At 45.8% G+C, this 27,011-nt stretch overlaps 13 pseudogenes; all 13 read right to left on the bottom strand.

The window, feature by feature from the left end:
- Positions 1-4,607: 4,607 nt before the first annotated feature.
- LOC144720496 (small nucleolar RNA SNORD53/SNORD92) lies at positions 4,608-4,693 on the bottom strand (annotated as a pseudogene).
- A 1,074-nt stretch (positions 4,694-5,767) lies between these two features.
- Positions 5,768-5,853, bottom strand: LOC144720500 (small nucleolar RNA SNORD53/SNORD92; annotated as a pseudogene).
- Positions 5,854-6,934: 1,081 nt separating this feature from the next.
- Positions 6,935-7,020, bottom strand: LOC144720495 (small nucleolar RNA SNORD53/SNORD92; annotated as a pseudogene).
- Positions 7,021-8,094: 1,074 nt separating this feature from the next.
- On the bottom strand, positions 8,095-8,180 carry LOC144720506 (small nucleolar RNA SNORD53/SNORD92; annotated as a pseudogene).
- Positions 8,181-9,264: 1,084 nt separating this feature from the next.
- Positions 9,265-9,350, bottom strand: LOC144720494 (small nucleolar RNA SNORD53/SNORD92; annotated as a pseudogene).
- Positions 9,351-10,424: 1,074 nt separating this feature from the next.
- On the bottom strand, positions 10,425-10,510 carry LOC144720505 (small nucleolar RNA SNORD53/SNORD92; annotated as a pseudogene).
- Positions 10,511-11,593: 1,083 nt separating this feature from the next.
- LOC144720493 (small nucleolar RNA SNORD53/SNORD92) lies at positions 11,594-11,679 on the bottom strand (annotated as a pseudogene).
- Positions 11,680-12,760: 1,081 nt separating this feature from the next.
- Positions 12,761-12,846, bottom strand: LOC144720492 (small nucleolar RNA SNORD53/SNORD92; annotated as a pseudogene).
- A 1,072-nt stretch (positions 12,847-13,918) lies between these two features.
- LOC144720504 (small nucleolar RNA SNORD53/SNORD92) lies at positions 13,919-14,004 on the bottom strand (annotated as a pseudogene).
- Positions 14,005-15,079: 1,075 nt separating this feature from the next.
- Positions 15,080-15,165, bottom strand: LOC144720503 (small nucleolar RNA SNORD53/SNORD92; annotated as a pseudogene).
- A 1,077-nt stretch (positions 15,166-16,242) lies between these two features.
- LOC144720502 (small nucleolar RNA SNORD53/SNORD92) lies at positions 16,243-16,328 on the bottom strand (annotated as a pseudogene).
- A 1,065-nt stretch (positions 16,329-17,393) lies between these two features.
- On the bottom strand, positions 17,394-17,479 carry LOC144720501 (small nucleolar RNA SNORD53/SNORD92; annotated as a pseudogene).
- Positions 17,480-20,974: 3,495 nt separating this feature from the next.
- On the bottom strand, positions 20,975-21,060 carry LOC144720511 (small nucleolar RNA SNORD53/SNORD92; annotated as a pseudogene).
- Positions 21,061-27,011: the final 5,951 nt, after the last annotated feature.

Genomic DNA, 27,011 nt, shown 5'->3' with positions numbered 1-27,011 from the left:
GTAATGTTAGGAATGAACGCCTGGATTGGCACGTGCGAACAAATACAATTTTCACAGCGGTCTAAGTCACCACGTGGTACATTGCCCTCGTTTCTCAGTCAAAAGGTGAAGGTGCAGCTCAGTAACTGCTTGCTCAAGACACCGCTGCTGGTAGAAACTCCGCTGGAGGAAGTTCTTGGGGGTATTTGGTCGACACTTCCATGATTAGCAGACTTCTTGGAAGATGAGGGAGTACCCACACTTTACCCCACCACACGTGACCTACCAATCATCTTTGATGTCCAGCATCCTAACGTTTTTTTCACTGTGGCCACTCAATGAGTTTGTCAGTTAAAAATGTCCAAGTGCCATGCAAACAAAACTAATTTAACTCAAAACAGGACCCTGCGGGGTGGGCTGGTAGGAATAATACTTAGTACCGGTACAGGGATATCGACGGGGTATAGAGTTAAAGAAAAAATTACTGTATTCTAGTGTAACGTTAATTAAAAGTGTTTGTTTTGACAAGAAACGCTGTGAGATTTAAAGACTCGTAGTCTTTCATTTCCAAACGATCACATCTGAGATTTATTGACCTTAGATGGGGAAACTCGAATGCATTTACTAGTATATAAAGGTGAAATAAAATAGAGGGAATAAACGGCACCTTGGTGCATTTTATGTCGTCTACATAGAGTTGAATAAACGGGCGTTTGGCATATTCATATAACAGTACTACATTGAGCAGTGTTTGTTTGGCACTTCGAGTTTTTATTCGCGCGCACGACATGGATACCGAAAACAACCACGACTTTGAAGACCCCAATGGTTGTCTGGACGCCCACGTTGAAAAGATGCTTGCTGAAACAGAGACCTCATTTGCTGCTGGAACCCTTTACAAACTCGCAGTGAAAAGCGTCGTTTCCATGGACCCAGAACCAACCGCAGTTGGTGCTGCTATAACGGTAGCATCGCCACCAAACATGCAGCCAGCAGCTAAATAATCAAAGATTGCAGCACAAGTAGAAATACTTGCGTGTGAATACGATGTAGTGAACACGACAGAGATGTGGTGAACACGGCAGAGATGTGGTGAACACGGCAGAGATGTGGTGAACACGGCAGAGATGTAGAGATAATAGTGAACACGACAGAGATATAGTGAACACGACAGAGATGTAGAGATGATAGTGAACACGGCAGAGATGTAGTGAACACGGCAGAGATGTAGTGAACACGGCAGAGATGTAGTGAACACGGCAGAGATGTAGTGAACACGGCAGAGATGTAGTGAACACGGCAGAAATGTAGTGAACACGGCAGAGATGTGGTGAACATGACAGAGATGTAGAGATGATAGTGAACACGACAGAGATATAGTGAACACAACAGAGATGTAGAGATGATAGTGAACACGACAGAGATGTAGTGAACACGACAAAGATGTAGAGATTATAGTGAACACGACAGAGATGTAGAGATGATAGTGAACACGGCAGAGATGTAGTGAACACAGCAGATGTAGTGAACACGACAGATGTAGTGAACACGGTAGAACTATAAGCGAGTGAATAGCAGCAGCGACGAGGCCTCTCGCTGCCTCTGCTCTGCCGCTGCCGGGCTGCAGATTCATCCGAGTCAGGTACCACTGCCAATATGCACAACAACAACAATAAACGTGCTGCGTTTCATCTCTGTGTTAATAAGCCTGCTGCACTAGGCCTCACGAAGCCTGCCGCACTAGGCCTCGTGCCGTGCTTTTCGTGCACAAATAAGGCGATTAAATGTATCTCGTCTCTGTGTTAATAAATGTTTCTTGTCTCTGTGTTATAAAAACGTGCTGCGTTTCAGTAAAATAATTGTTTTTAAATAAACGTGCTGCGTTTCATCTGTGTTAATAAGCCTGCCACACTAGGCCTCACGAAGCCTGCCGCACTAGGCCTCGTGCCGTGCTTTTCGTGCACAAATAAGGCGATTAAATGTATCTCGTCTCTGTGTTAATAATTGTTTCTTGTCTCCGTGTTAAAAAAACGTGCTGCGTTTCAGTAAAATAATTGTTTTTAAATAAACGTGCTGCATTTCATCTCTGTGTTAATAAGCCTGCCGCACTAGGCCTCACGAAGCCTGCCGCACTAGGCCTCGTGCCGTGCTTTTCGTGCACAAATAAGGCGATTAAATGTATCTCGTCTCTGTGTTAATAAATGTTTCTTGTCTCTGTGTTATAAAAACGTGCTGCGTTTCAGTAAAATAATTGTTTTTAAATAAACGTGCTGCGTTTCATCTCTGTGTTAATAAGCCTGCTGCACTAGGCCTCACGAAGCCTGCCGCACTAGGCCTCGTGCCGTGCTTTTCGTGCACAAATAAGGCGATTAAATGTATCTCGTCTGTGTTAATAAATGTTTCTTGTCTCTGTGTTAAAAAAACGTACTGCGTTTCAGTAAAGTAATTTTTTTTAAATAAACGTGCTGCGTTTCATCTCTGTGTTAATAAGCCTGCCGCACTAGGCCTCACGAAGCCTGCCACACTAGGCCTCGTGCCGTGCTTTTCGTGCACAAATAAGGCGATTAAATGTATCTCGTCTCTGTGTTAATAAATGTTTCTTGTCTCTGTGTTAAAAAAGCGTGCTGCGTTTCAGTAAAATAATTGTTTTTAAATAAACGTGCTGCGTTTCATCTCTGTGTTAATAAGCCTGCCGCACTAGGCCTCACGAAGCCTGCCGCAGTAGGCCTCGTGCCGTGCTTTTCGTGCACAAATAAGGCGATTAAATGTATCTCGTCTCTGTGTTAATAAATGTTTCTTGTCTCTGTGTTATAAAAACGTGCTGCGTTTCAGTAAAATAATTGTTTTTAAATAAACGTGCTGCGTTTCATCTCTGTGTTAATAAGCCTGCCGCACTAGGCCTCACGAAGCCTGCCGCACTAGGCCTCGTGCCGTGCTTTTCGTGCACAAATAAGGCGATTAAATGTATCTCGTCTCTGTGTTAATAAATGTTTCTTGTCTCTGTGTTAAAAAAACGTGCTGCGTTTCAGTAAAGTAATTGTTTTTAAATAAACGTGCTGCGTTTCATCTCTGTGTTAATAAGCCTGCCGCACTAGGCCTCACGAAGCCTGCCGCACTAGGCCTCGTGCCGTGCTTTTCGTGCACAAATAAGGCGATTAAATGTATCTCGTCTCTGTGTTAATAAATGTTTCTTGTCTCTGTGTTATAAAAACGTGCTGCGTTTCAGTAAAATAATTGTTTTTAAATAAACGTGCTGCGTTTCATCTCTGTGTTAATAAGCCTGCCGCACTAGGCCTCACGAAGCCTGCCGCACTAGGCATCGTGCCGTGCTTTTCGTGCACAAATAAGGCGATTAAATGTATCTCGTCTGTGTTAATAAATGTTTCTTGTCTCTGTGTTAAAAAAACGTGCTGCGTTTCAGTAAAGTAATTTTTTTTAAATAAACGTGCTGCGTTTCATCTCTGTGTTAATAAGCCTGCCGCACTAGGCCTCACGAAGCCTGCCACACTAGGCCTCGTGCCGTGCTTTTCGTGCACAAATAAGGCGATTAAATGTATCTCGTCTCTGTGTTAATAAATGTTTCTTGTCTCTGTGTTAAAAAAGCGTGCTGCGTTTCAGTAAAATAATTGTTTTTAAATAAACGTGCTGCGTTTCATCTCTGTGTTAATAAGCCTGCCGCACTAGGCCTCACGAAGCCTGCCGCAGTAGGCCTCGTGCCGTGCTTTTCGTGCACAAATAAGGCGATTAAATGTATCTCGTCTCTGTGTTAATAAATGTTTCTTGTCTCTGTGTTAAAAAAACGTGCTGCGTTTCAGTAAAGTAATTGTTTTTAAATAAACGTGCAGCGTTTCAGTAAAGTAATTTTGAAGCGAAGTTTAAAGTTTTGCCGTGATGCGCCGGAAGCGACGGCCATCTTGTTTAATTCACATATCGCAGGGGGAGCGGGCGGCCATCTTGTCAGACAGGGTCATGCCAAGTGTTTGCAGTAGGGGGCGATGTTGATACACGGACGGACGGACGGACAAACGCGGACGGACGGACAAACGCGGACGGACGGACGGACAAACGCGGACGGACGGACGGACAAACGCGGACGGACGGACGGACACATTAATCTATTGGTGGTCTGGTCCACTTCGTTCCTACCAGTATAAACCCTGCACTGTATCTCAGTGGTGTCCTACACTCAAAGGACAGGAAGAAGTAATCTCATCTGGCTATCAGATGGTTTAAAAATGACAAAATATTGAATCTCAAAGGGCTCTCAATTGGTCACAGGCTACGATGATGCCTGGGTAAGGCCAGCGTAGAATGGCTAGGTTTGGCTCCATAAAATTCCTGTGGCAAACCATCAGAGCCATGTTGGCCCTGTGCTGGCATGACTCAGATGTTCCAGTGGAAAAAGGGCACAAAAGTCACTGTGAGTGCACCTGTTGGCATGGTGCTCGTGGTCCTGAATAGACGCTGTCCGTACAACACCTCTCTCACAGCGCCTAGTGAACCTGCACAACGCAACCACAAAGCGCACCACCACCACCACACGTTATATCACCACAGACAAGAAGCAAGGTGGTCATAAACTAGCACCACCATACAGTACCTGTACAGTGTCAGTGCGTCTTTGTAAGTTGCTCAGCCAGCCAAGTGGAACACAAGGGCATCATTTCCTCTCAGAAGAGTTTAGCGAAACCAGCCACAAGTATCATCATTGCAACTCAGGCGTGATATTCTGTGTGAGGCAGGAAGTGGAAATGGCTGTTGGGAAAAATGTATCTCAAAGTGCACTAAGAGGGATAACATAATTACAAATGTAGAGACAATAAATCCGAACGCTCCCTTACATATAGACCATCACTAAACACTAGAGTTATTAACCGATGAGGCTTTTCAGAATTGATTACCTGGCTCCAATAGTCAGGAACCGATAATCGTTTCCAGTGTAATGTTAGGAATGAACGCCTGGATTGGCACGTGCTAACAAAACAAATTGCACAGCGGTCAAAGTCACCACGTGGTACATTGCCCTTGTTTCTCACTAAAAAGGTGAAGGTGCAGCTCAGCAACTGCTTGCTCACAACACCGCTGGTGGTAGGACCTCCACTGGAGGAAGTTCTTGGTGGTATTTGGTCTACTCTTCCATGCTGACCAGACGTCTTGGAAGATGAGGGCATACCCCCACTTTACCCCACCACACGTGACCTACCAATCATCTTTGATGTCCAGCATCCTAACGTTATTTTAACTGTGGCCACTCAATGAGTTTATCTATTAAAAATGTCCAAGTGCCATGCAAACAAAACTAATTTAACCCAAATAAACCCAGCACTGTATCTCAGTGATGTCCTACACTCAAAGGACAGGAATATGTAATCTCATCTGATTATCAGATGGTTTAATAATGACAAAATATTGAATCTCAAAGGGCTCTCAATTGGTTACAGGCTCCGATGATGTCTGGTTAGGCCAGCGTAGAATGGCTAGGTTCTGGCTCCGTAAAATTCCTGTGGAAAACCATAAGAGCCATGTTGGCCCTGTGCTGGCAAGACTCAGATGCTCCAGTGGAAAAAGGGCACAAGTCACTGTGAGTGCACCTGTTGGCATGGTGCTGGTGGTCCTGGGCTTCAATAGACGCCGTCCGTACAACACCTCCTCACAGCGCCTAGTGAACCTGCAAATCGCAACCACAAAGCACACCACCACCACTTGTTATAGAACCACAGACAAGCGACGAGGTTATGAACAAGCATCGCCATGCTCTGCCAGGACAGTGTGAATTGGGGTCTGTGAGCTGCTCAGCCAGCCAAGTGGAACACAAGGGCATCATTTCCTCTCAGAAGAGTTTAGCGAAACCAGCCATAAGCATCATCATTGCAACTCAGGAGTGATATTCTGTGAGAGACAGGAAGTGGAAATTGCTGTTGGGAAAAGTGAACCTCAAAGTGCACTAAGAGGGCTAAAATAATTACAAATGTAGAGACAATAAATCCGAACGCTCCCTTACATATAGACCATCACTAAACACTAGAGTTATTAACCGATGAGGCTTTTCAGAATTGATTACCTGGCTCTAATAGTCAGGAATCAGTAAATGTTTCCAGTGTAATGTTAAGAATGAACGCCTGGATTGGCACGTGCGAACAAATACAATTTTCACAGCGGTCTAAGTCACCACGTGGTACATTGCCCTCGTTTCTCAGTCAAAAGGTGAAGGTGCAGCTCAGTAACTGCTTGCTCACGACACCGCTGCTGGTAGAAACTCCGCTGGAGGAAGTTCTTGGGGGTATTTGGTCTACACTTCCATGCTTACCAGACTTCTTGGAAGATGAGGGAGTACCCACACTTTACCCCACCACACGTGACCTACCAATCATCTTTGATGTCCAGCATCCTAACGTTTTTTTCACTGTGGCCACTCAATGAGTTTGTCAGTTAAAATGTCAAAGTGCCATGCAAACAAAACTAATTTAACAACCCAAATAAACCCTGCACTGTATCTCAGTGGTGTCCTACACTCAAAGGACAGGAAGAAGTAATCTCATCTGGCTATCAGATGGTTTAAAAATGACAAAATATTGAATCTCAAAGGGCTCTCAATTGGTCACAGGCTACGATGATGCCTGGGTAAGGCCAGCGTAGAATGGCTAGGTTCTGGCTCCATAAAATTCCTGTGGCAAACCATCAGACCCATGTTGGCCCTGTGCTGGCATGACTCAGATGTTCCAGTGGAAAAAGGGCAAAAAAGTCACTGTGAGTGCACCTGTTGGCATGGTGCTCGTGGTCCTGAATAGACGCTGTCAGTACAACACCTCTCTCACAGCGCCTAGTGAACCTGCACAACGAAACCACAAAGCGCACCACCACCAACACACGTTATAACACCACAGACAAGAAGCAAGGTGGTCATGAACTAGCACCACCATACAGTACCTGTACAGTGTCAGTGCGTCTTTGTAAGTTGCTCAGCCAGCCAAGTGGAACACAAGGGCATCATTTCCTCTCAGAAGAGTTTAGCGAAACCAGCCACAAGTATCATCATTGCAACTCAGGCGTGATATTCTGTGTGAGGCAGGAAGTGGAAATGGCTGTTGGGAAAAATGTATCTCAAAGTGCACTAAGAGGGATAAAATAATTACAAATGTAGAGACAATAAATCCGAACGCTCCCTGACATATAGACCATCACTAAACACTAGAGTTATTAACCGATGAGGCTTTTCAGAATTGATTACCTGGCTCCAATAGTCAGGAACCGATAATCGTTTCCAGTGTAATGTTAGGAATGAACGCCTGGATTGGCACGTGCTAACAAAACAAATTGCACAGCGGTCAAAGTCACCACGTGGTACATTGCCCTCGTTTCTCACTAAAAAGGTGAAGGTGCAGCTCAGCAACTGCTTGCTCACAACACCGCTGATGGTAGGACCTCCACTGGAGGAAGTTCTTGGTGGTATTTGGTCTACTCTTCCATGCTGACCAGACGTCTTGGAAGATGAGGGCATACCCCCACTTTACCCCACCACACGTGACCTACCAATCATCTTTGATGTCCAGCATCCTAACGTTATTTTAACTGTGGCCACTCAATGAGTTTATCTATTAAAAATGTCCAAGTGCCATGCAAACAAAACTAATTTAACCCAAATAAACCCAGCACTGTATCTCAGTGATGTCCTACACTTAAAGGACAGGAATATGTAATCTCATCTGACTATCAGATGGTTTAATAATGACAAAATATTGAATCTCAAAGGGCTCTCAATTGGTCACAGGCTCCGATGATGTCTGGTTAGGCCAGCGTAGAATGGCTAGGTTCTGGCTCCGTAAAATTCCTGTGGAAAACCATAAGAGCCATGTTGGCCCTGTGCTGGCAAGACTCAGATGCTCCAGTGGAAAAAGGGCACAAGTCACTGTGAGTGCACCTGTTGGCATGGTGCTGGTGGTCCTGGGCTTCAATAGACGCCGTCCGTACAACACCTCCTCACAGCGCCTAGTGAACCTGCAAATCGCAACCACAAAGCACACCACCACCACTTGTTATAGAACCACAGACAAGCGACGAGGTTATGAACAAGCATCGCCATGCTCTGCCAGGACAGTGTGAATTGGGGTCTGTGAGCTGCTCAGCCAGCCAAGTGGAACACAAGGGCATCATTTCCTCTCAGAAGAGTTTAGCGAAACCAGCCACAAGCATCATCATTGCAACTCAGGAGTGATATTCTGTGAGAGACAGGAAGTGGAAATTGCTGTTGGGAAAAGTGAACCTCAAAGTGCACTAAGAGGGCTAAAATAATTACAAATGTAGAGACAATAAATCCGAACGCTCCCTTACATATAGACCATCACTAAACACTAGAGTTATTAACCGATGAGGCTTTTCAGAATTGATTACCTGGCTCTAATAGTCAGGAATCAGTAAATGTTTCCAGTGTAATGTTAAGAATGAACGCCTGGATTGGCACGTGCTAACAAATACAATTTTCACAGCGGTCTAAGTCACCACGTGGTACATTGCCCTCGTTTCTCAGTCAAAAGGTGAAGGTGCAGCTCAGTAACTGCTTGCTCAAGACACCGCTGCTGGTAGAAACTCCGCTGGAGGAAGTTCTTGGGGGTATTTGGTCGACACTTCCATGCTTACCAGACTTCTTGGAAGATGAGGGAGTACCCACACTTTACCCCACCACACGTGACCTACCAATCATCTTTGATGTCCAGCATCCTAACGTTTTTTTCACTGTGGCCACTCAATGAGTTTGTCAGTTAAAATGTCAAAGTGCCATGCAAACAAAACTAATTTAACAACCCAAATAAACCCTGCACTGTATCTCAGTGGTGTCCTACACTCAAAGGACAGGAAGAAGTAATCTCATCTGGCTATCAGATGGTTTAAAGATGACAAAATATTGAATCTCAAAGGGCTCTCAATTGGTCACAGGCTACGATGATGCCTGGGTAAGGCCAGCGTAGAATGGCTAGGTTCTGGCTCCATAAAATTCCTGTGGCAAACCAACAGAGCCATGTTGGCCCTGTGCTGGCATGACTCAGATGTTCCAGTGGAAAAAGGGCACAAAAGTCACTGTGAGTGCACCTGTTGGCATGGTGCTCGTGGTCCTGAATAGACGCTGTCCGTACAACACCTCTCTCACAGCGCCTAGTGAACCTGCACAACGCAACCACAAAGCGCACCACCACCACCACCACACGTTATATCACCACAGACAAGAAGCAAGGTGGTCATAAACTAGCACCACCATACAGTACCTGTACAGTGTCAGTGCGTCTTTGTAAGTTGCTCAGCCAGCCAAGTGGAACACAAGGGCATCATTTCCTCTCAGAAGAGTTTAGCGAAACCAGCCACAAGTATCATCATTGCAACTCAGGCGTGATATTCTGTGTGAGGCAGGAAGTGGAAATGGCTGTTGGGAAAAATGTATCTCAAAGTGCACTAAGAGGGATAACATAATTACAAATGTAGAGACAATAAATCCGAACGCTCCCTTACATATAGACCATCACTAAACACTAGAGTTATTAACCGATGAGGCTTTTCAGAATTGATTACCTGGCTCCAATAGTCAGGAACCGATAATCGTTTAAAGTGTAATGTTAGGAATGAACGCCTGGATTGGCACGTGCTAACAAAACAAATTGCACAGCGGTCAAAGTCACCACGTGGTACATTGCCCTTGTTTCTCACTAAAAAGGTGAAGGTGCAGCTCAGCAACTGCTTGCTCACAACACCGCTGGTGGTAGGACCTCCACTGGAGGAAGTTCTTGGTGGTATTTGGTCTACTCTTCCATGCTGACCAGACGTCTTGGAAGATGAGGGCATACCCCCACTTTACCCCACCACACGTGACCTACCAATCATCTTTGATGTCCAGCATCCTAACGTTATTTTAACTGTGGCCACTCAATGAGTTTATCTATTAAAAATGTCCAAGTGCCATGCAAACAAAACTAATTTAACCCAAATAAACCCAGCACTGTATCTCAGTGATGTCCTACACTCAAAGGACAGGAATATGTAATCTCATCTGACTATCAGATGGTTTAATAATGACAAAATATTGAATCTCAAAGGGCTCTCAATTGGTCACAGGCTCCGATGATGTCTGGTTAGGCCAGCGTAGAATGGCTAGATTCTGGCTCCATAAAATTCCTGTGGAAAACCATAAGAGCCATGTTGGCCCTGTGCTGGCAAGACTCAGATGCTCCAGTGGAAAAAGGGCACAAGTCACTGTGAGTGCACCTGTTGGCATGGTGCTGGTGGTCCTGGGCTTCAATAGACGCCGTCCGTACAACACCTCCTCACAGCGCCTAGTGAACCTGCAAATCGCAACCACAAAGCACACCACCACCACTTGTTATAGAACCACAGACAAGCGACGAGGTTATGAACAAGCATCGCCATGCTCTGCCAGGACAGTGTGAATTGGGGTCTGTGAGCTGCTCAGCCAGCCAAGTGGAACACAAGGGCATCATTTCCTCTCAGAAGAGTTTAGCGAAACCAGCCACAAGCATCATCATTGCAACTCAGGAGTGATATTCTGTGAGAGACAGGAAGTGGAAATTGCTGTTGGGAAAAGTGAACCTCAAAGTGCACTAAGAGGGCTAAAATAATTACAAATGTAGAGACAATAAATCCGAACGCTCCCTTACATATAGACCATCACTAAACACTAGAGTTATTAACCGATGAGGCTTTTCAGAATTGATTACCTGGCTCTAATAGTCAGGAATCAGTAAATGTTTCCAGTGTAATGTTAAGAATGAACGCCTGGATTGGCACGTGCGAACAAATACAATTTTCACAGCGGTCTAAGTCACCACGTGGTACATTGCCCTCGTTTCTCAGTCAAAAGGTGAAGGTGCAGCTCAGTAACTGCTTGCTCAAGACACCGCTGCTGGTAGAAACTCCGCTGGAGGAAGTTCTTGGGGGTATTTGGTCGACACTTCCATGCTTACCAGACTTCTTGGAAGATGAGGGAGTACCCACACTTTACCCCACCACACGTGACCTACCAATCATCTTTGATGTCCAGCATCCTAACGTTTTTTTCACTGTGGCCACTCAATGAGTTTGTCAGTTAAAAATGTCCAAGTGCCATGCAAACAAAACTAATTTAACAACCCAAATAAACCCTGCATTGTATCTCAGTGGTGTCCTACACTCAAAGGACAGGAAGAAGTAATCTCATCTGGCTATCAGATGGTTTAAAAATGACAAAATATTGAATCTCAAAGGGCTCTCAATTGGTCACAGGCTACGATGATGCCTGGGTAAGGCCAGCGTAGAATGGCTAGGTTCTGGCTCCATACAATTCCTGTGGCAAACCATCAGACCCATGTTGGCCCTGTGCTGGCATGACTCAGATGTTCCAGTGGAAAAAGGGCAAAAAAGTCACTGTGAGGTGCACCTGTTGGCATGGTGCTCGTGGTCCTGAATAGACGCTGTCAGTACAACACCTCTCTCACAGCGCCTAGTGAACCTGCACAACGCAACCACAAAGGGCACCACCACCAACACACGTTATAACACCACAGACAAGAAGCAAGGTGGTCATGAACTAGCACCACCATACAGTACCTGTACAGTGTCAGTGCGTCTTTGTAAGTTGCTCAGCCAGCCAAGTGGAACACAAGGGCATCATTTCCTCTCAGAAGAGTTTAGCGAAACCAGCCACAAGTATCATCATTGCAACTCAGGCGTGATATTCTGTGAGGCAGGAAGTGGAAATGGCTGTTGGGAAAAATGTATCTCAAAGTGCACTAAGAGGGATAAAATAATTACAAATGTAGAGACAATAAATCCGAACGCTCCCTTACATATAGACCATCACTAAACACTAGAGTTATTAACCGATGAGGCTTTTCAGAATTGATTACCTGGCTCTAATAGTCAGGAATCAGTAAATGTTTCCAGTGTAATGTTAAGAATGAACGCCTGGATTGGCACGTGCGAACAAATACAATTTTCACAGCGGTCTAAGTCACCACGTGGTACATTGCCCTCGTTTCTCAGTCAAAAGGTGAAGGTGCAGCTCAGTAACTGCTTGCTCAAGACACCGCTGCTGGTAGAAACTCCGCTGGAGGAAGTTCTTGGGGGTATTTGGTCGACACTTCCATGCTTACCAGACTTCTTGGAAGATGAGGGAGTACCCACACTTTACCCCACCACACGTGACCTACCAATCATCTTTGATGTCCAGCATCCTAACGTTTTTTTCACTGTGGCCACTCAATGAGTTTGTCAGTTAAAAATGTCCAAGTGCCATGCAAACAAAACTAATTTAACAACCCAAATAAACCCTGCATTGTATCTCAGTGGTGTCCTACACTCAAAGGACAGGAAGAAGTAATCTCATCTGGCTATCAGATGGTTTAAAAATGACAAAATATTGAATCTCAAAGGGCTCTCAATTGGTCACAGGCTACGATGATGCCTGGGTAAGGCCAGCGTAGAATGGCTAGGTTCTGGCTCCATACAATTCCTGTGGCAAACCATCAGACCCATGTTGGCCCTGTGCTGGCATGACTCAGATGTTCCAGTGGAAAAAGGGCAAAAAAGTCACTGTGAGGTGCACCTGTTGGCATGGTGCTCGTGGTCCTGAATAGACGCTGTCAGTACAACACCTCTCTCACAGCGCCTAGTGAACCTGCACAACGCAACCACAAAGGGCACCACCACCAACACACGTTATAACACCACAGACAAGAAGCAAGGTGGTCATGAACTAGCACCACCATACAGTACCTGTACAGTGTCAGTGCGTCTTTGTAAGTTGCTCAGCCAGCCAAGTGGAACACAAGGGCATCATTTCCTCTCAGAAGAGTTTAGCGAAACCAGCCACAAGTATCATCATTGCAACTCAGGCGTGATATTCTGTGAGGCAGGAAGTGGAAATGGCTGTTGGGAAAAATGTATCTCAAAGTGCACTAAGAGGGATAAAATAATTACAAATGTAGAGACAATAAATCCGAACGCTCCCTTACATATAGACCATCACTAAACACTAGAGTTATTAACCGATGAGGCTTTTCAGAATTGATTACCTGGCTCCGATAGTCAGGAACCGATAATCGTTTCCAGTGTAATGTAAGGAATGAACGCCTGGATTGGTACGTGCTAACAAAAAAAATTGCACAGCGGTCTAAGTCACCACGTGGTACATTGCCCTAGTTTCTCACTAAAAAGGTGAAGGTGCAGCTCAGCAACTGCTTGCTCACAACACCGCTGGTGGTAGGACCTCCACTGGAGGAAGTTCTTGGTGGTATTTGGTCTACTCTTCCATGCTGACCAGACGTCTTGGAAGATGAGGGCATACCCCCACTTTACCCCACCACACGTGACCTACCAATCATCTTTGATGTCCAGCATCCTAACGTTATCTTAACTGTGGCCACTCAATGAGTTTATCTATTAAAAATGTCCAAGTGCCATGCAAACAAAACTAATTTAACCCAAATAAACCCAGCACTGTATCTCAGTGATGTCCTACACTAAAAGGACAGGAATATGTAATCTCATCTGACTATCAGATGGTTTAATAATGACAAAATATTGAATCTCAAAGGGCTCTCAATTGGTCACAGGCTCCGATGATGTCTGGTTAGGCCAGCGTAGAATGGCTAGGTTCTGGCTCCGTAAAATTCCTGTGGAAAACCATAAGAGCCATGTTGGCCCTGTGCTGGCAAGACTCAGATGCTCCAGTGGAAAAAGGGCACAAGTCACTGTGAGTGCACCTGTTGGCATGGTGCTGGTGGTCCTGGGCTTCAATAGACGCTGTCCGTACAACACCTCCTCACAGCGCCTAGTGAACCTGCAAATCGCAACCACAAAGCACACCACCACCACTTGTTATAGAACCACAGACAAGCGACGAGGTTATGAACAAGCATCGCCATGCTCTGCCAGGACAGTGTGAATTGGGGTCTGTGAGCTGCTCAGCCAGCCAAGTGGAACACAAGGGCATCATTTCCTCTCAGAAGAGTTTAGCGAAACCAGCCACAAGCATCATCATTGCAACTCAGGAGTGATATTCTGTGAGAGACAGGAAGTGGAAATTGCTGTTGGGAAAAGTGAACCTCAAAGTGCACTAAGAGGGCTAAAATAATTACAAATGTAGAGACAATAAATCCGAACGCTCCCTTACATATAGACCATCACTAAACACTAGAGTTATTAACCGATGAGGCTTTTCAGAATTGATTACCTGGCTCTAATAGTCAGGAATCAGTAAATGTTTCCAGTGTAATGTTAAGAATCAACGCCTGGATTGGCACGTGCGAACAAATACAATTTTCACAGCGGTCTAAGTCACCACGTGGTACATTGCCCTCGTTTCTCAGTCAAAAGGTGAAGGTGCAGCTCAGTAACTGCTTGCTCAAGACACCGCTGCTGGTAGAAACTCCGCTGGAGGAAGTTCTTGGGGGTATTTGGTCTACACTTCCATGCTTACCAGACTTCTTGGAAGATGAGGGAGTACCCACACTTTACCCCACCACACGTGACCTACCAATCATCTTTGATGTCCAGCATCCTAACGTTTTTTTCACTGTGGCCACTCAATGAGTTTATCTATTAAAAATGTCCAAGTGCCATGCAAACAAAACTAATTTAACCCAAATAAACCCAGCACTGTATCTCAGTGATGTCCTACACTAAAAGGACAGGAATATGTAATCTCATCTGACTATCAGATGGTTTAATAATGACAAAATATTGAATCTCAAAGGGCTCTCAATTGGTCACAGGCTCCGATGATGTCTGGTTAGGCCAGCGTAGAATGGCTAGGTTCTGGCTCCGTAAAATTCCTGTGGAAAACCATAAGAGCCATGTTGGCCCTGTGCTGGCAAGACTCAGATGCTCCAGTGGAAAAAGGGCACAAGTCACTGTGAGTGCACCTGTTGGCATGGTGCTGGTGGTCCTGGGCTTCAATAGACGCCGTCCGTACAACACCTCCTCACAGCGCCTAGTGAACCTGCAAATCGCAACCACAAAGCACACCACCACCACTTGTTATAGAACCACAGACAAGCGACGAGGTTATGAACAAGCATCGCCATGCTCTGCCAGGACAGTGTGAATTGGGGTCTGTGAGCTGCTCAGCCAGCCAAGTGGAACACAAGGGCATCATTTCCTCTCAGAAGAGTTTAGCGAAACCAGCCACAAGCATCATCATTGCAACTCAGGAGTGATATTCTGTGAGAGACAGGAAGTGGAAATTGCTGTTGGGAAAAGTGAACCTCAAAGTGCACTAAGAGGGCTAAAATAATTACAAATGTAGAGACAATAAATCCGAACGCTCCCTTACATATAGACCATCACTAAACACTAGAGTTATTAACCGATGAGGCTTTTCAGAATTGATTACCTGGCTCTAATAGTCAGGAATCAGTAAATGTTTCCAGTGTAATGTTAAGAATGAACGCCTGGATTGGCACGTGCGAACAAATACAATTTTCACAGCGGTCTAAGTCACCACGTGGTACATTGCCCTCGTTTCTCAGTCAAAAGGTGAAGGTGCAGCTCAGTAACTGCTTGCTCAAGACACCGCTGCAGGTAGAAACTCCGCTGGAGGAAGTTCTTGGGGGTATTTGGTCTACACTTCCATGCATACCAGACTTCTTGGAAGATGAGGGAGTACCCACACTTTACCCAACCACACGTGACCTACCAATCAACTTTGATGTCCAGCATCCTAACGTTTTTTTCACTGTGGCCACTCAATGAGTTTGTCAGTTAAAATGTCAAAGTGCCATGCAAACAAAACTAATTTAACAACCCAAATAAACCCTGCACTGTATCTCAGTGGTGTCCTACACTCAAAGGACAGGAAGAAGTAATCTCATCTGGCTATCAGATGGTTTAAAAATGACAAAATATTGAATCTCAAAGGGCTCTCAATTGGTCACAGGCTCCGATGATGTCTGGTTAGGCCAGCGTAGAATGGCTAGGTTCTGGCTCCGTAAAATTCCTGTGGAAAACCATAAGAGCCATGTTGGCCCTGTGCTGGCAAGACTCAGATGCTCCAGTGGAAAAAGGGCACAAGTCACTGTGAGTGCACCTGTTGGCATGGTGCTGGTGGTCCTGGGCTTCAATAGACGCCGTCCGTACAACACCTCCTCACAGCGCCTAGTGAACCTGCAAATCGCAACCACAAAGCACACCACCACCACTTGTTATAGAACCACAGACAAGCGACGAGGTTATGAACAAGCATCGCCATGCTCTGCCAGGACAGTGTGAATTGGGGTCTGTGAGCTGCTCAGCCAGCCAAGTGGAACACAAGGGCATCATTTCCTCTCAGAAGAGTTTAGCGAAACCAGCCACAAGCATCATCATTGCAACTCAGGAGTGATATTCTGTGAGAGACAGGAAGTGGAAATTGCTGTTGGGAAAAGTGAACCTCAAAGTGCACTAAGAGGGCTAAAATAATTACAAATGTAGAGACAATTCCAAAGCTCCCTTACATAGAGAACATTACTCAACACTAGAGTTATTAACCGATGAGGCTTTTTAGAATTGATTACCTGGATCTAAGTCAGGAATCAGTAAATGTTTCCAGTGTAATGTTAAGAATTAACGCCTGGATTGGTACGTGGGAACAAATAAAATTTTCACAGCGGTCTAAGTCACCACGTGGTACATTGCCCTCGTTTCTCAGTCAAAAGGTGAAGGTGCAGCTCAGCAACTGCTTGCGCACAACACCGCTGGTGGTAGAACCTCCACTGGAGGAAGTTCTTGGTGGTATTTGGTCTACTCTTCCATGCTGACCAGACGTCTTGGAAGATGAGGGCATACCCCCACTTTACCCCACCACACGTGACCTACCAATCATCTTTGATGTCCAGCATCTTAACCGGTACATCACTGTGGCCACTCAATTAGTTTGTAAGTTAAAAATGTCCAAGTGCCATGCAAACAAAACCAATTTAACAACCCAAATAAACCCTGCACTGTATCTCAGTGGTGGCCTACACTCAAAGGACAGGGAGAAGTAATCTCATCTGGCTATCAGATGGTTTAATGACAAAATATTGAATCTCCAAGGGCTCTCAATTGGTCACAGGCTACGATGATGTCTGGTAAGGCCAGCGTAGAATGGCTAGGTTCTGGCTCCGTAAAATTTCTGTGGAAAAACATCATAGCCATGTTGGCCCTGTGCTGGCAAGACTGCTCCAGTAGAAAAAGGGGTACAAGTCACTGTGAGTGCACCTGTTGGCATGGTGCTCGTGGTCCTGGGCTTGAATAGACGCTGTCCGTACAACATCTCCTCACAGCGCCTAGTGAACCTGCACATCACAACCACAAAGCACACCACCACCACACGTTATAGAACCACAGACAAGCGACGAGGTTATGAACAAGCACTGCCATGCCGTGCCAGTGCAGTGTGAATTGGGGTCTGTGAGCTGCTCAGCCAGCCAAGTGGAACACAAGGGCATCATTTCCTCTCAGAAGAGTTTAGCGAAACCAGCCACAAGTATCATCATTGCAACTCAGGAGTGATATTCTGTGCGAGGCAGGAACTCTGAATGTAGCCATTGGGAGTTCAGTATCAAGCCATGCAGACATTGAATGCTGCTGCTACTAGAGGTTTAGATTACTCATCTATATATTCGCAAGTCATCTATTTTGAGGCGTTCACACTAATCCTCGCTCTATGTTAATTCAAGAGCCTGTCAGCTGCTGACAGTTGATTGCCAAATTGTACCGTAAGGGGCCATCCATTCAGTACGAAGGCAAAAAACTGTAAAAACCTGACCCCTCCCTGTATGCACGTGGACTTCTTACACCCCCCCACCTGCGTACGCACGTTTGACGCACGGCCGATATTTAATCCACGCAAAAACGATCAAGGATAAATAATATTTAAGTGTTTAAGCAAACAGATAGTCCACCGCCGGCTGCATTAAAGAATTAAGTTGCGTACCTTGGCCACTTATTTTGCCGAGCTGCATGATAGCTGCAGTCAGGGGTACGGTGGCATACAAGTGACACCTCTCTGACAGTCCTACTTCTCCCAGTAGTACTTGTTGACAGCTGAAGAAACTGAGCTGTGGCTCATTTGAAGGCCAATGTAGACAAATTATCGAGGCTTCCCCCCCGCCCCGTTTCCTATGCGTACGTACATTGTCAGTCGACCCCCCATACGCAAGCGTACGCATTTGGGTTAACCCTCCTTCCCCCTCCACGCATACGTAATCAATGGATGGCCCATAAGGGGTCATCGAAAACTTCACTTCCTCCACCTTTCTTTGGACCAGCAGTTTAAGTGCCACTCTTGTGTTTTTTTGGTCACAGGTAGTCCCCTACTTAGGAACGGGTTCCATTCCTGATACTTGTTAATAAGTCGACTGGTTCGTAAGTTGGAACATAACGTACTCTATTTAAATAGTAACATACACTGTCATTAAATGTTCTACGGTTCAACAAAAAACATAAACATTGGTAAACTCATAAATAAAAATTTATATTGTACATTTGCATGTAACACTGGGAAAAATCCTGTAAGGCGTGTCTGGCTTAACAAGCATTCTTTTTACGAAAGCAATTTGAATTTAGCCCAATTTGTGATGTACCAGCCTTTATAGGTGCTCGCCAACAGCACTTTGCCCAACAGTCTGTTTAAGGCTATAAGGGGGATCTTTGTCTCGGGGGAGGGGAGGTGTGCATGTTACTGAGTGTGAGAGGGCGCGAGGGGTCTGTGTGATGGAGTGGAGAGAGATTGCGAGCGAGTGTCTTTTTTCAAATGTGGCTGTAAGGTGATATTGTAGGATATATGGGGGATCTTACACTGTGGTTCTTCATGTGTGGCGTTACATTTGATGTTTTACTTTATTTTACAATTATACAGTCATTTGTTGTTCTCACATTTAAAAAAAGTTGTTCTAGAGTAGAACATTTTTGGGGTTGAAACATATCTCAGCTTTTAACATGGGGGGAGTCCATCAATGGGAAAACGACGATTGTTTAACGAGCGTTCGCTTAGCGAGCAATTTTTGCCGAACGTATCTCACTCGTTAAGCAAGACGACACACCTGTAGAATAAATAACACATAAAACAAAAGTAACATAAAAAAAAATAGTTTTCGTTACCTCGAGTTTTGATGCTGGCTTGCTTGTATAAGAGAGATAGATGCTTCATTGGAAGATAGTGATCCAGGCGAGGATGGTGAAGGGGACTTCTCAGGAGACTTTTCCGGAGACATTGCTCACGATGTTGATGGGGTCGGCTCTGGCTCCCTTTCAAACTTCATGAAAACCCCACCAAAGGAAACTTGGACAGATGCTATCTTCTTCTTCATAAAACTCTTTGTTGCAACTCAGCCCATCGTTGGCAACTCTTGCGACATTGGTGAATCTAGACGCGTCGTGGTCTTGTGCCTCAAGGACAGCCAAGCCAGCTTAAAATGCTGGAAAGCTTCCGCCAAATGTTTGGTTGTTAATCTCTTGGGCTCCAGAATGTCAGTGACCTCAGTTTCGTCTGCAAACGTCTGTGCCTCCAGTTCCATGATATTCAGGTTGGTTAGGTCTTGCGAATGGGAGCCGAGCAACTGCTGAGCATCATCAACCTCCGGTTGAAGTTGCTTTCCCAATTCAACCGTTTCATCAATCTATCGTGTCCACAACTGCCCTGGAATGGTCCGCAGCAGCTTCAAACCCTGGCATAGACTTTTTTGCAATGTAAGTACGATCAGGCATCTTCTTCCAAAAACTTCCCATCTCGTCCACGTTGAACACCTGCTGAGCACTTAACCCCCCCCTCCTCAATAATTACATCGGCCAAACAATTTGGAAATTCAAGACCTGCTTCAACATCAGCACTAGCAGCTTCCCCACTCAATTTAATGTTTCGCTAAATTTGTCCTCGTTTTAAATCTATTGCAACAAACTCTTCACTTTCACCTAGCTTAGCCTTTAAATGTTCGTACAAACGTTTTTCTTTTACCTGGATCAGCATACGGCTTACCGGCACATCATGCCGATTCTGGTCCTCAATCCATATAAGTAACTGTTTTTTCATTTTGCTGATCACAGCACTCCCTTTGCTTTGTAATTATGGTGGACTTCAGAGACACCGAGCCCTTCACATGTTCGACAATTCGATATTTGTCTTATTTTTTCTATCGTGGACGGGTTAATGCCTAATCCCATGGTCATAGGCGTTTCACCGTTCTTGGACCGCTTGATTATGTCCACCTTCATAGTAATGGTGCGGTGTTTTCTCGACCAACCAACATCAGTTCCGTCAGTCTTCGTTTTCTCAGATGTGGTGAGGGTCAGTAACGATATCTAAACGTATGCACAGAAGCATAAACAGCATGCGAGGTTATGGATGCAAAATGTCGCCGACCGGTTCACTCCCGTTGGGTGTTACGTGGGATGCTGAGACTCATCGCGCGGAGGATCGCTGCGCCGAACCAAATAGTTCCGCGGTTCAGTTCACAAGTGCGAGTTCAAGTTCGCAAGTTGGATGGTTGAAAAATTAATTTCTCATGGAATCTCCTTCATAAGTGCAAGTGTTCGTAAGTTGCGTGTACGCAAGATCAGGGACTGCCTGTATATTGATACCTTAATTAAATGCTGTAGTCAATCTGAGTGGTGTCCTATGCTTAAAGAACAGGACAAAGCAATCTCATCTGGCTCTCAGTTTAATGACAACAAAATACTGAATCTCAAAGAGCTCTCGATTAGTTCCAGGCTACGACAATGTCTGGTGAGTCCAGTGAAGCATGGCTCGGTAAAATGCCTGTGGAGGACCACGCGAGCCATGTTGGCCCTGTGTCACTGTGAGTGCACCTGTTGCCATGGTGCTCGTGGTCCTGAATAGAAGCTCTCCATACAACACCTCCTCACAGCGCCTATTGAACCTGCACATCGCAACCACAAAGCACACCACCAACACACATTATAAAACAACATAAAAGAAGTGACTAGGTAATGAATTAGCACCGGCACACTGTCTGTACAGTGAGTGGGTCTCTGTGAGCTGCTCAGCCAGCCAAGTGGAACACAAAGGCATCATTTCCTCTCAGAACAGTTTAGCGAAACCAGCCACAAGCATCATCATTGCAACTCAGGAGTGATATTCTGTGTGAGGCAGGAAGTGGATATAGCTGTTGGGAATAATGCATCTCAAAGAGTACTAAGATGGCTTAAAGAATGACAAAAACGTAGAGACAATAAATCCCAATGATCCTTTCATTTGTCTCTTCGCCACACCTCCGATTAGCGGGGTTGGCTACTTAACGGTGCAAAAGAAGTTCAACATACATACATACGGAGCCCGTTGACAAACGTTCGGGTTGTTAACCGATAACCATTTAGAAACAATTACCTGGTTCTAAAAGTCGGAAACTGGTGAAGTTTCCAGTGGAGTGTTAGGAATGAACGTGCTGATTGGCATGAGCTAAGGAACAAACCGCACAGCGGTCATTGTAACTCAGGAGTGATATTCTGTGTAAGGCAGGATGTAGCTGTTGGAAGTTCAGTGTCAAGCCAAGTACAACGTTAGAGTTTACAGGTATAACCATAAATAGCCTGGCAGTTTTAGCCATAAATACCATCGTTAATTGCCTATAACAAATGGTGAGTAAGGTCTCAAAGGACTTACTCTTCATAACCGTTTAATTTGGTAACTATTGGTGGAGTTAGCAGGCCAACTTTATCCATTGTAAATGCTCGTCCTTTGCAATTAATTGCCTGTTTATGTTTTATTGGCATATAATTGCAAGTTATAATGGACGTTTGTATATATTTGTTAAGTGCTTTGCTTACCTTTCCTATAGTTTGCACTCATTGTTTTTGTATTGTTTGTTGTTGAAACGTTCTGACTTGCTCTGACCTGCAACTACCGGACATCCATGAAAAAGAGCTTCACAGCTCAGCGGATTCCTCCAGAATAAACAAATATCGAATCTGATTCTGGACGTATTTAATCACTTTACTGCACCTTACGCACTTTTTTATGACTTGAGAATCTCGTTTGCTCGCGTTACCGCCCTAATTTTACTTATATAGGCCGAGGGCGACTCTGTAAACAGAGCGTACAGTATTCAGACTCAAATTATCACCCGGGGTGCTATCAATGGGGCAGGCGCTCTGCAGCAGCACTACGGGGCGTAAGTTGCCTCCTAATGAACGGTGCGCAGAGCGCTGCTCCCACTCGGCCACTGAGTGCGTGCACGTCGTGTCCGGGAAACAGTGAATTCGCAAAAACGATCGGGTGGATTCTGGCAGCCACCCCACACCGAACGCTCCACGCCAAGAGGGGCCAGCTCCTTGACGAACATGAGCTCCCATTACGATGCGTTCTGGGAACACGTGCTGGTCCAACTGCAAAGCGCACCGAAGTGCTCTGCCCACCCACTGAACGCACTAATGGCAAACTCGGTTTAACACGTAGGCTTTCGCGACCAATATCATCTATAATACAGGTTTATTGGGTTAGATTGCGTAAATTTATGTGTCGTTAATCCCACCATCACCCGGCACAGCCAAATAGTAAGGGTTGTCACAAACAGAACGTGCCAATTCATTACTAGCACAGCACACCGGTGTGTTAGAGAGCCAAGCCACAACATTTACAATACGAGTACGACGTTTCGCCAGTTAGTGAGCTAGTTGTGTTGGGTAGTGGCGGGTTTAACGGCACATTTATATATTTACGCGATGCAACCCAAAACACCTGTATTATGAATGGCAAACTCGTTTCCTCCCAGAGAGAATCTATCATTAACTGCCAGCTGTGTGACTTGGCATCCCTCACCCCATCCTCCTCCATCCTCCTAGCCGTGTCACTTTGTGGCTTCCCGACATGACTGCAGTCACGCAGTAATGTTGGCAACGCCAGAGCACCGAGTGAGCTGTTTGATAACTATAAAACTGGTTTAAAAAAATGATCATAAGTTTTCCCCTTTAATATGGCAATAGGTGTTAAGATGTTAAAACACCAAACTGAAACCTTTTACAAAGAATCATGTCTGCATTAACCACAATGCTTGTGGTCAGAATGCAAACAAAAAACACTGATAATATATGCATTGTCTTTGAAACTGATTGGTCCACACCAGAGACAGCTTTCTTTTGAGCCTCGTCCCAAACGGTGTGCGACCGGAGGACGCCAAAAGGTTTCAGTTTGGTGTTTTAACATCTTAACACCTGTTTTGTTGGCAGAAAAAAAGGGAAAACCTATTATCAATTTTTGGTACTGGTAAAGGAGGTCCCATGATGGTTTAAAAAAGAAATCAAGATTTTTAATGCACGCACTTTTATTTGCACTCAACAGCAGAAAATACATTATTTTGACCACAGAATTAATCAAGTTTGATGTGCTGAATAAAAGTGGGTGGCTTGCATAACGCAAATTAAACATGTCGAATGTACGGGTATTAATGACAACAAAAATAAGTAAAAAAAAAACACGAATAGGCCCAGGATTGGCGGCACTTGGACCAGACTTTTTTTAAATGTAATCTTAAATTGTCACACGCGAGACTACGACGAGTCTGTGTGTAGAAAAATTCAGCTCGGAAGATTTCGTAGATCCGAAGATAAAATGCGTCAAAGATTTGAAAGAATATAAACGGTCAACAGGGCAAGTTAAATAAGTGTAAAAAAACATTCGCTACTGTTTCGGAGAATGTAAGAAAGCATACCCGCAGTTAGTTTAACTTTATTTTGCGCATCGTAAAAGGGCGAGAGAGACGTGAATAGCGTTTCGTGTTATTACAGACGCTGCAGCCCGTCCTGATTACCGATGCATCCCCACTCCTGTCCCAATTACCGATGCACAAAATGTTGTGTTTTTCTCACAATTGCTTCACCAATGAGCGAATATCCTTGCAAATGTTCCCGTTAAACGCATTTGAATGAAGGCATTTTCCGTGTCATTTATTTCCCTTTTGTGTGCCCCCCCCCCCCGTGCCTGGCTGTTTCCTTCAGGTTCACCTCGTGGTCAGCTCATGGGCCTCAGAGGCCTCCCACGGACACTCACTGCGGCTCCCACTGGACAACACGTGGAAGAACTCCCCACGTTCTCAATCCAACAGGCAACGAGTGACGATTCAAACGCTGATTTATTTTGTTACATTTGGCATAAAACTGGAGATATATTTTCTTAAATAGTTGCTGGGGACGGGCCTAGAACCCCATTAAGCGGCCAGCAACAAACAGCACTATCGACGTTGGATGTAACGAAAGACATATGGGTGAACGCGATTATTTGAACTGTGAGCAGAGCGATTATTTGAGCTTATGGTGGGGAAGAGACGAGAGGGAATTCAAAAAGTGGCAGAAGCAAAACAAGACGCGTCGTGACCTGCCTCGCAAGTGCGGTCAAGCAATGCGAACGAAAAGGTCCACGCGAAGCCACCACGTGTCCACGCAAAGCCACGTTTCCACGCGAAGCCACCACGTGTCCACACGTTCCAGCGAACGCCGGTGGGGACCCCGCGGCACGCTCCGGCAGACCACGTGCGTTGCCCCCAAGGCCTTGCGCGCCTCCCCTCAACAACAAAGATCTCCCGGGTAGCCTTAACTGACCGTTCGTAAGTCGAACCGTTCGTAAGTCGAACCGTTCCTAAGTCGAACCGTTCCTAAGTCGAACCGTTCCTAAGTCGAACCGTTCCTAAGTCGAACCGTTCCTAAGTCGAACCGTTCCTAAGTCGAACCGTTCCTAAGTCGAACCGTTCCTAAGTCGAACCGTTCCTAAGTCGAACCGTTCGTAAGTCGAACCGTTCGTAAGTCGAACCGTTCGTAAGTCGAACCGTTCGTAAGTAGACCCGTTCGTAAGTAGACCCGTTCGTAAGTAGAACCGTTCGTAAGTCCGTAACACAATAAGTGTAATAATGTTCTGTATTTAAATGCGCGCACGGTCAATGCTTTGAAATGTGTTACGGTTCAACAACAACTAAACTCCTTTAAAAAAGTAAACGGTTTTATTAACAACTTCGTTCAACTCGCGGTCTAGAAGTGCGTCAATGTCGCCTGAGACACGTGGCGCCTGCTTTTTGTGCCGATTCCACGGTTTAGGGACCGCAGCGTTTTTGACCTACACACAAATATTGTATATAGATAATACTGCGTCCATACAAAATGTAAATTGCTTTAAAGTAGCGAATTAATTGATGCCGATTTTGATACAGGCATGTATTGTCACCGGATCCGAGTATGTGTGCAAAATGTGGAATTGATTGGACAACGGGAAGTGGGCGAAATTAGGATTACTAGATTTGACCACGACAAAGAGGAATCAAGTTAAAATCGTTGAAGGGAAGCATTGTTGTTAAACTCATAAGAATCGTCCTACATTTGCACGTAACATTTTACAAATACAATCTAGTAAATAAAACATAGAAAAACTCCGTGTTGTTTTCTTTACCTTGAGTACACTCATGCTGACTTGCTTGTGTAGGATAGATGCCTAATTGTAAAAAGACAGCGATGCTGGCGAGGAGGCTGGTGCAGGACACCCTTCGGGAGACTTTTCTGGAGTTATTGCTGACGATGTTGATGGGGTCGGCTCTGGCTTCCTTTCAACCTTCTTTTCTTCTTCATAAATCTCTTTGTAGCAACTCAGCCCACCGCATACAACTCTGGCGATGTTGGCGAATCGAGACGCGACGGGGTCTTGTGCCTCAAGGAGAGCCAAGCCAGCTTCAAAGTGCCGGAAAGCTTCCGCCAATTGCTTGGTTGTGAATCTCTTTGGCTCCGTAACATCAGCGACCTCAGCTTCGCCTGCAAACGTCTGTGCCTCAAGTTCCACGACATTCACGTTGGTGAGCTCTTGCGAATGGGTTCCGAGCAACTGCTGAGCATCATCATCATCAGCCTCAACCTCCGGCTTAAGTTGCTTTCCCAACTCCTCGGCCACTTCGTCAGCGGCCGTGTCCACGGTGTCCCCAACCGCGCCGGAATCGTCCGCAGCAGCTCCAACCCGTTGCGCTTGCTCGCCCTCTTTTGCGATGTAGGTGCGACCAGGCGTCTTCTTGCGCAAACTTCCCGTCTCGTCCACGTTGAACGCCTGCTGGGCACTGAAGCCCTCCTCCTCGCTCATCGTATCGGCCCAATCGTCTGGGCATTCTGCTGCTGCTTCACCATAAGCACTCGCGGTGGCCGCCGCACTCAATTTAACGTGGCGCAAATTCGCCCTCGCCTTGAATCTTTGAAACCATCCACGACTCGCGACGAACTTGTCACTCTTGCTCGCACCCTCGCCAAGCTTCAGCTTCAAATGCTCGTAGAGACTTTTCGCTTTCTTCTGGATCTGCAAGAGGCTTACGGGCGCACGCCGCCGATTCCGGTCCTCGATCCACATCAGCAATCGTTTTTCCATTTCGCTGTGCACGCCACTTTGCTTCGTGATGATGATCGACTTCACAGGCGCCGCGATCTTCACGTGCTCCACGATTCGCTCTTTGTCTTTTATTATCGTCCCGATCGTCGACCGGTTGAGGCCTAGTGCACGGCCTATGGCCGCAGAAGTGTCGCCTTTCTCGGACCGCCTGATAATGTCCATCTTCATCTCCATCGTGATGATGGTTCGACGTCTTCTCGTCGAACCGACATCGACCTCTTCAGTCTTCTGTTTCTCAGCCATGGCGAAGGTCAGCTAGGCGGTCACTTCTTTCGTGTGGCTGGATTACTTATACAGCAGAATCAGCAGCAATCACGCGATGTTATGCGCTCAAAATGTCGCAGTGTCGTTTCACTGCCGTTGCCCATTACGCGGGTTGCTGCGACTCATGGCAGTAACATCCCGCGGGGGAATCGCCACGGGACCCCCTCTCACCACCACGAGACCCCCTCTCTGTCACCACCGCGGTATCCCCTCTCACCACCACCACCGGACCCTCTCACCAAAACGGCATCCCCTCTCTCACACCACCACAGTACCCGCTCTCTCACCACCACGAGACCCCCTCTATTACCACCACGGTACCCCCTCTCACTACCACCACCTCGTGCGAACCACGGCCACGTGCGCGGCGCGTGATCCGGAAGCGATGCGCGACCCCTGACCCGGA

Source organism: Lampetra planeri, chromosome 8 (assembly GCF_965212315.1).
Source record: "Lampetra planeri chromosome 8, kcLamPlan1.2.h2, whole genome shotgun sequence".
NCBI lineage: Eukaryota > Metazoa > Chordata > Hyperoartia > Petromyzontiformes > Petromyzontidae > Lampetra > Lampetra planeri.
The sequence above is the reverse complement of the archived record's forward strand: the minus strand, read 5'-3'. Positions and strand labels throughout refer to the sequence as shown.